The sequence below is a fragment of the Orbicella franksi genome, chromosome 13, assembly GCF_964199315.1.
Source record: "Orbicella franksi chromosome 13, jaOrbFran1.1, whole genome shotgun sequence".
In the NCBI taxonomy this organism is placed as follows: domain Eukaryota; kingdom Metazoa; phylum Cnidaria; class Anthozoa; order Scleractinia; family Merulinidae; genus Orbicella; species Orbicella franksi.
Genome location: NC_138157.1, coordinates 21,644,575 through 21,653,544, shown reverse-complemented (window position 1 = coordinate 21,653,544; position 8,970 = coordinate 21,644,575). Strand labels below are relative to the sequence as shown.

The 8,970-nt window shown below is 38.9% G+C and overlaps 1 protein-coding gene and 1 long non-coding RNA gene across 9 annotated transcripts in view; one reads left to right on the top strand and one right to left on the bottom strand.

Annotated features, from left to right (window-relative positions):
• The window catches only part of LOC145466017 (uncharacterized), a 160,354-nt gene that overhangs the window by 29,124 nt on the left and 122,260 nt on the right, over positions 1-8,970 (bottom strand). Inside the window, exon 6 of one of the 8 annotated variants that reach the window (XR_014041783.1) lies at positions 1,713-1,834. The exons of the other annotated variants lie outside the window; for them this stretch is intronic. This is a non-coding gene — a long non-coding RNA (uncharacterized LOC145466017). The remainder of the gene's footprint in view (positions 1-1,712; positions 1,835-8,970) is intronic. 8 annotated transcript variants of the gene reach the window in all.
• The window catches only part of LOC145466006 (uncharacterized), a 77,868-nt gene that overhangs the window by 25,631 nt on the left and 43,267 nt on the right, over positions 1-8,970 (top strand). The window lies entirely within an intron of this gene.

Sequence of the window (8,970 nt, the reverse complement as noted above, 5' to 3'; positions counted from 1 at the left end):
AACTGTTTACAGTAATGATTTGGTTGATTTGACAAGTTTTTTGGTTGCGATGTACAGCAACAAAGAAACTGGGAGTTTATGATGTACATACAATGTTACATCGGTAATGGTAAGATAACTAAATAGTAAGCCATAAAATGTTTGACTGAAGAAACTACAGTAATCTGACACGTCTCCAGATTAATGCAGATACCAACAGGCAATTTTATTCGTTCTTTGGCACAACTCACACTGTGATTGGTCGGACACTCGCACATGCATATCTCCCTCACTCACCGATCACGTAGCCCTTCCCCCCGGCGGGGGGACTCCTTTATATGGGCTATATAGGTCTGTGCGGCCCTGAAGGGTATGGTTTTTCAGCAGTTTTGGTCATAAATAGGGTATCGATTTTAGCTGATTTTGGCCATTTTGGTCATGAATAGGGTATGGTTTTTGCACTCTAGCCTTGATATGGGTATGCTTTAAAAAGAAGCCACTTTTTCGTCATTATCGAAAAGAAAATCAACAAAAGCCCTTCACAAATTTATGTGTTTATTTTATACGAGTCGTAAGTTTACCCTTTTTACACAACACTACTTCACCGAAAATTGAAAGAAAGAGAAAAAAAACCTCTCTGGCATGTTGAAAGTCTGATTTAATTAAATTGCACTTTAACTTGGTGCCACACAGTCTTCAAAGAACATTTGAACAGTTTTCATACTTTTTACCTTTAAAAAATATCGGACTGAAAAGAATGTCATAAAATGCCCATCAAATAAAAATATTAAACTGCTACTGCAGAGACGTAAAAACCGTCCAGAAATGAAAGCTTCTTTTTTGTTTAATATCCTGGGACCAATAGCCGATAACTTGTAATTTGAATTTACTCCCATATGAAAAACAAAAGTGTTGAGTTACCATTTGTAACTAAAAATAGCGAACATCTCGTGGGAACAAGTGGTGACGATTTGTCAGCTCTAATTGACGATTTGTCAGCTCTAATTGAATTTACCACCTTGTGAAAAACAAGAGTGTCAAATTACCCATTGTAACTAAAAAATAAAAATATCTCGTTATATTTGCATGCAATAAGAACAAAGCAATCGTTACCTGCACTTACTATTGTAAACGTTAGAACTGCTTCAGATCTAAATAGTCTCGTCTCCTCTAAAACATGTCCTAAGAACTAGAACCGACGATTCGTGACCTCTAATTGAATTAACTCCTTGTGAAAAACAAAAGTATCAAGTTACCCTTTGTAATTAAAAATAAAAATATCTCGTGCCATTTGCCTACTACTAACTCATGAACTGCTTCAAAACTCAAGACTAATCTCGTTCATAACTAGCCACCATTACACTGAAAATTACACACTCTAAAACAACCCAATGTATGTATGTAACTGTCACACTCTCCTCCAAAGCAGACTCAAAATCGCAAACCGGCAACATACACATCGCTCTTTATTTTTCAATTACCAAAGTCCTTGTGTTTATACATACCTTGTGTTTCTCACGTACCATTTACCTTTACAACAAGAAATTTGATTGGCTGTTCATAGTAGATCCAATCTGATTGGTGTGACATACATACATCTCTCACTCATTCATTCACTCACTCACTCACCCATTGACCCGTCCATAACATACCCGACGCGCCGACTAAGAGGTATTTTTTTTACAAAAAAATAACTCAATGATTGCCCTCAACCAAGTATTGCATAAACTTACCTTTACTTATAACCATAAAATGATGGTTTAAACATTCTGATCCTTATTGCACAATCTTGTAAACCTTGCATTGTCAGGCAATGGTTGCCATGCATTTCCACAAAGTCACAAAAACAGATGAACTGCAATGAAATTTATAATACAAAATCAGTCTTCATTTCCTCCAGAGAGGTCTCCTGGTTTAAGACATACATGGCATTAACCATAGCATAGTATGAATAGTATAATTAAGTGGTGGATTCAGACCTGGAGCTCCCGTGGGGAGGGAGGGGGCTTTTTTTTTAACCCAAAAGAAGGGGGGCCTGGGCCCCTGCCCTAGATCCCCCACTGTGATTGTATTTGTTGACGTGCGAGGCAAAACCTTGGGTATGTGTCTTGTTTTTGTGTCAAAATGTGAGCTTGTTGTGATACAATGTATGTTGTTGAAATACTGATGATCACAAATTGAAAAAGAAATTATAATAATTGCAAGATGCCATTAACAAGACTAAAAAGTTAAAAATTAAAAGAAAAACTGAAGTTTTTGACTTGCTAATCATTTCTCTAATCTATTCAAACCTATTTTGGATATTTTCTTACATTCCAGAAAAAATTTGAAATCCAAGATAGCAGATGTTTTGAAACATTTGAGCTTCTTCATGTAAAAAAAAAACAAGAACTTTGTGCAGAGTAAGTCAATTTCGCAGGCCATACTCTCCTGTACAGCCTGCTAAAATTTAAAGTTGGTTTTGTTGCAAAACTGTTTTGGAATTTATCAAAGAGTGTTCTTAACTTTTATAGCAAGTGAGAGTTCAAAACTTTCTTATCCCTTTAAGCCGCAGAGAAAAACCTTATTTTTCTAAAATTAACAGTGGATCGAAAGACCACAAGTAATATGCCACTTGAAAGATATTGTTTGGGGTACATCCTAAATCACCACAACAGACATACAAGATGTCACAAATTGAATTGAGGAGTCTACAAAGTAAAAAATGAAAACTTTCAAAAATACCTTATTCCTTGTGTATACTGGGTATAGTCCTAAACAATAGCTTAATTTGTGGCTCTGGGTGTGCAGATTTTTATCAGATATTCAATTGACCGTAAAATTGTAAAGCGTAAAAGTTTCAAAAACTTGAGGGGTAGTTAATCAAGTCTGATTCAGGAGAGGGGTATGATTTTATGCTTTCAGTGTGAAGATCTCTCAAAGATCCTTTTGGCATCCAAATTTGAAATGAATTGGCCAAATATTAAGCTTATTATAACATTTTGTGCCACTATCGGGACTTAAAGGGTTATACTCTAAATTATGTAATAAAGCATGCGAACGACTTAAAAACAGTTTCAAACTGACTCGTTTGCTTTTGAGGTGCGTCAGAAATTTGAAGCCTATCTGCATAGAAATCGTTTCCGAACCCGTCAGGCACACAGTAGAGATATAATAAATATCTTACTAACCTCGTTTTCTCGGTCCGTACTGTATGTTATGGATCCTCATTTTTCCCCCTTTGATTTACGACCCGTGCGCTTCGCGCTTGGGCCATAAATTGAAGGGGGAAATTCTTACAGTCTTAGTTATGCTTATTGGGTATAGCTTGTTAACATTTAACTGGAAAAATCAGCAAAACCACACATTGAACAATTAGATGCTCACAATTGATCATTTTTGAGTTTCTGATCCAAGAAAAACAAATCCTCTTTTTCCTTTATGGTTAATTATTGCAATCAGGAGCTCTGCTTTTAGGCTCAGCCAGATCTATATATTATATTTAAATAGTCCAGGTCATAGAACACCAAAATGATGTGACCCACTTCAAAATGTCTGCCTCCTTGAATCTGCTATGTTGAATTTCAAAATACTGTTCAAATAAAACAGATTGACAATTCAAGGATATCAAGAGCGGTAAAGAATTTGCAATAAAATTGTCATAAATCCAAATTCAAACTATAACAGAAAAAATAAGCTTTAAAAACACTTTATTCGGTCAAAACATCCTTTTAGAACCTGGTTGCCATAGAACTGTTAAGTCGCATGACTAGACAATGTTCCCTAAATAACATTTAGAAAAAGTCACAAAGTTTGACTGCCATAGCTTGAATGTTGTTTTAGTAAGAAAAGATTGAAATTAGCATGTGCACTTTCAAACATTGCACAAGAAGTGAAGACTTGAAGTGAAGGCTTGAAATTCTATTTTAGAGGGAATACAGCCTTGATACTTTTAGTAATAGGATGGGACATTATCACATTTAGAGGAAAAAAGTGTTTATTCTCAGTCTGCATTTTGTACCCAATCTGCAGTCTGCATGCAGTTTTGAAAATATGTCGCCCATGCATTGCTTCCACACTAGAATGATTCTAAAATCTGCCCTCGATGTAAGCTCGACTTCCAGCCATTTTGGGAGTACGGTTGTGATCGGGCCACTTCGGAGCATTCCTTGAGCTGTCACTCTGAAGAACTGTAAAAGTAAGCTTGTTAAAGCGACATGCAACCGCGAATGGCGACTTCGGTTATGGTGCGGTTATGGTGTTATTTCCATATTACCAAGTGCTATCATAACCGTAAACAGGGTTATTCAGGCTAACCGTAGTGAAAGTCTGTACTCTTGAATAACGCTTCGGTTATCCTGTTTATGGTTAGCTCTCAATGATGGAATTGGTGACAGGATCCAGTTTTAAAATGTCTACTGTCTGTCTGCAGTCTGCATTTTAAACTCGGTCTACATTTTATCTCCGGTCCGTAGTCTGCAGTTCGCAGTCTGCGTTTCACACGGACCGTTAGTTAAAGCTTTCCAGCACATGTGAACCAAGGTTAACCTGAGTTCTGTACTCACTAAACATCGCTGCCAGTAAGCTTACAGATTGAAAACAGCCAAACATTGTCGCCATTTTAAGTTTATTAGAGTGCGACTTCAATCACATTGAAATCACACGAAATCAGCGCTTTCGCTGGAGACGTCTTTCCGAACTGCAGATTAGCCCAGTTACTAAAAAATTGTGTCGTAGGTTTTAATTTGTTCAGCTTTTGTTGTTCCTTTTAGCAGCATCTTGTTAGTTGAGTTGGAAAACATATCATAGCGCGAAACAAACTGGTGGACTTTCAACACGGACCATGGATGTCCCCGGCAAGATACTTCACGTTTGGTTTTCGGACTGTCTGTCCTGAACGCAATGTCGTTTGACGTAAGTTTAGTTCTCTTCTCCACAACCTCACTTACCTAAAGTTTGCTTTGTTGAACTTCCTTCGCCCAAAGACGTGTTCGCAACTACAAAACGATGACAGAGGGAAGACACGAGGCTACGAAATGAAAACCTTCCCAAGGGAGACCCTGCCGAGGAAGCGGTCGCACCGGCACGGTCCAATCGCAGCTCGCCAAAGCTTTGTTTGGCCAATAAAGCGCTTGTTTTCGTCACGAAAGATGGAGAAAAAAGACATGGAAAAACAACAACAACAACAAAATCAGAGAAGAATGAGAAATACCGTGTGGCACGAAATTTTTGCGTTTCCTATTTTGTTCGAATTTTGCGTTTTTTTTTTTTTTCCACGATCCGCAAAAATACGTCGACACGAAAATTCTCTCCACACAAATTTACTCCACTGGCAAAATTATCATGCAAACAGCACATGTAGAATCTTGCTTCGTTCAGAAACAAAACTCGTGGGATGTGCATCAAGTGAAGTGGTACTGTACGGGTCCGCAAATGATCCCAGGACCGCAAATGATCCCGATCAAAAAATAAGGATGGCATGGATTTATATCAGAGGAAGGTGAGAACATGTACAAAAATAATGAACTAAAAAACATGTTTAATCATTTTACAAAAAATATATATATTCCACAGTTGCTGTTTTGTTCTTCGAACAGTACAGATCGTTGTCACTGTCACGCAATAAAAAAATAATAATAAACCGAAAACCAACCAATGGAAAAAGCTAAGAAATCGTGATGTACGCTATTGAAGATAACTAAATAAGACACTCCTCCAAGTTTTAGGCGTGTGCGTTTCCCCAAACTTCAGAAATTCGTCGTAAATGTTTCCCAGAAATTTACAGAGCCCAGTAAGAAAACGCCATGTTGGTATACATCAGTGGTACACCGATATGGCGGCCGGAATATAGTGTGAACATCTGGACCTTACTTTGGCTTTCTAGGCGACTGATCATCAGTACTACTAGTAAACAAACAAGCATTTACATGAGCACTTTGCCTAATGTTCTAACTTCTAAAAAGGCTCAAAATCATGAGATGAGTATATATTTTTCAACAAACTCGATCGTAGCCTTAGGTCACGCAACCTCCATAACCCTGAAATTCAAAATGCTCTGGTTTCCAAACGAAGCACGCTAATTGTAAACAGATATAAATATACCGCCTCTTATGCCTGATGAGGATAAAAACACGTCACGTGAAGAGGATCTATTGAATTAGAAGTCTTAGAAAAACACATACTTGTAAACATTCTCGATTTCCCGGTGGCGATAGTATCAAACATCTATCAAACAGCTAACTTGTCAAAACGAAGCGCAAGCCTTGGCGTTCCGGCTTGGTAATGAAGCTGAACGTCATAACTATAGCTTGGAATTTTGGCTTCTTAGAATACTCAAGTAGTCATTTCCGAGAAATTAAAGCCAAAATACTACCAAGGAAAAATTACAAAATAAATTTGTTCAAATTTCCATTGCTACACACTAGGTGTTTTACCGAGTGATGAAGTGTTGTAGGCTTGTGGGTCTACTTATGTGACAGCGTCTTCCTTAATAGTTGCCTCATGGTTAGATTTTAGTTTAAAACTTTAGACGAGTGGCGTTAATGGCTGATAAAACGTGATTTAACTATAACACCGAAATATCAACGTTTAACAAAGGAGGATATGTAGCGTATGTTGCACTGATCATAATTTTACTGAGAATTGCAAAGAAATGCAAGCCAACTCGTGTTTTGATGATTGAGTGGTGATATTCATAACACCGTAGTTAGCAACAAAATTTAGTCGAGAGTATGAAAAAAAAAGCAAGTTGTAAGTCATTATAATTATAAGATGGCTTTAATAAAAACATCGGTATTCACGTGCGCCAATTCCCTATCCACACCATCCCACCATCCATGCCATTCGTTATTTTATAGTCGGGATCATTTGCGGTCCCTATCGGGGATCATTTCCGGTCCGGGATCATTTGCGGTCCAGTTTGGGGATCATTTGCGGTCCTGGGATCATTTGTGGACCCGTACAGTACCTTAGTTTTTGCTGAGCCATAGGCCTTATCACGGTTTTCGACGCCATCTTGACGGGCAGACAAAGTGGTCAGAGATTACAGTGTATGTATGGGAATCCGATGGCAAATAACTTTTTCCAAAATTAAATTTTACACAATTTGTATATCACAACGTTAAAATATTAGGTAGAATATTGTATTCACCAAGTTTGGAGGATTTAGCTTAGCTAGAAGACGCTCAGTTAATTTTTTCTATTCCATACATTTGTCTGTAAAATCAATTTGGCTGGGTAGACGGACGTCTAGACGCGGTTCGCGGGAAAAAAATACAGACAAATGTATGGAAAATTAGAAAAACTAACTGAGCGTCTTCTAGCCAAGCTACATCCTTTGCGACGAGCATTCCCGACCTTTTCATATGGGAGTTCCCGCCCCGGGCTTTTTCCTCGATCTCTCTAACCCCAACAAGTGAGTTCTGTGCCATTTAGTTTTGATTTTGATTAGAGGTCAAACTCAAGAAAAGACTTGCAGTGAAACACTTCTGATGCAAAAGGAATTATATGAAAAACCTCGATTTTTATTAGCAATCATCGGCTTTTCATATCGTACTGTATTGAACTATTACGGGTAATTCTGGCGGGATTTCGTTCGCGCCTGTCTAGGACAGCCATACTGGCAGCAGGCCTTGTTTTTCTCATAAACTTGCGTCGAACGAACGCATACGTAGGTATTTCATCAGCCTATCGCGCACAAAATGACGCGTACTGTCCAATTACAAGCATGACGCGTACACTGTCCAATTAATGCTCAAATCGGGCTGCTGATAGCCAATCACGTTCGAGAATTTTGTTATAGTTTTGATTAATTGATAATAGGACATCGTGTCGTCCAATTCAGTCTGTAATCATACTCGCGGTCCTCCGATTTTGTTAATCACTCGTATGATTACAGACCGAATTGGACTCTACTCAGTCCTGTTACTAATTAAGCGGATGTGATAAGACGTGACGCGACGTGAAAAATGTGTTTGCACCAAGAGGCCTGGACCTCCAAAGGGATTGAATACTTTGAGCAGTCCTTAGACCCGCAGTTTAATGAGTTTAAATTAGTTTGAACCTATCACCACGGCGTACAGACACTTAAAGCCACACATTGGCTCTCACAATGGCAAATTTCCTCCATGATACGCGCCTGCAGGGAATCATGGTAACTTTATCAACAAAATAGATTATGAATTCAACTACCATGATTCCCAGCATGCTTTTCTATTCAGGTGGCAGGGCATCGCACCGTTTTTACCAGACCTACTAAGAGAAGTAGAAGGTCTGTGAAAGACTATTGCAACCGGGGAGAAGCGGTGGACGAATCAGTGGTCAGCGCGCTGGACTAGACTTCGTTTGAACCCCGGGCCGGGGTCCTCACGTTGTGTTTTTGAATCTAAGAGGAGAAAAAAGACTCCTAGTTTCTCCATGCTGTAGAAACCTGAGCGAGGATATGGACGTTTAGCGTAGCTAACTAAAGCAAGCTTACCATATTCCTGGTCATAACAGCTTCAACCTGTTTCGGTTTTGCCTTTTATGAGCGTCATCACTTTATGGATCTGACCGTGGAGTTGGACGTGATTTGAGCCGAGTGGTGGGAACTGGGAAGAGCTGGATGAATTAAACACCTGGGTCGAGCTGTGCATTGCAGTAGCTATCCGACAGATACGCAGAGTGCGTATTTCTACCCCTGGTATGTGGTCATAATAAACCAACTTTACATAGCTGCATACTATTACAGCCTTGAAACATAGTTTTAGTTGCTTTTTTTTCCAAGCAGTAGAGAAAACCTCGAGAAGGATGGGATCAGTGAAGAGACTACCAAAACTTCTTATCTCGCTCTTTAGTCATTAAAATAAGTCATTTGTTATCAGCCTATCATACGGGAATTTACCCCTGAAAGAGGCTTGGGGGCTCTCCCGTGGACAATAAAAAGTGAAACGTCACTGCAGCTGGGCTAGATTTCCGCAGTCGCTTTCTCGAGTCCGCACTTCCCTACCGCAATGTGAACGTTATAGAAAGAAA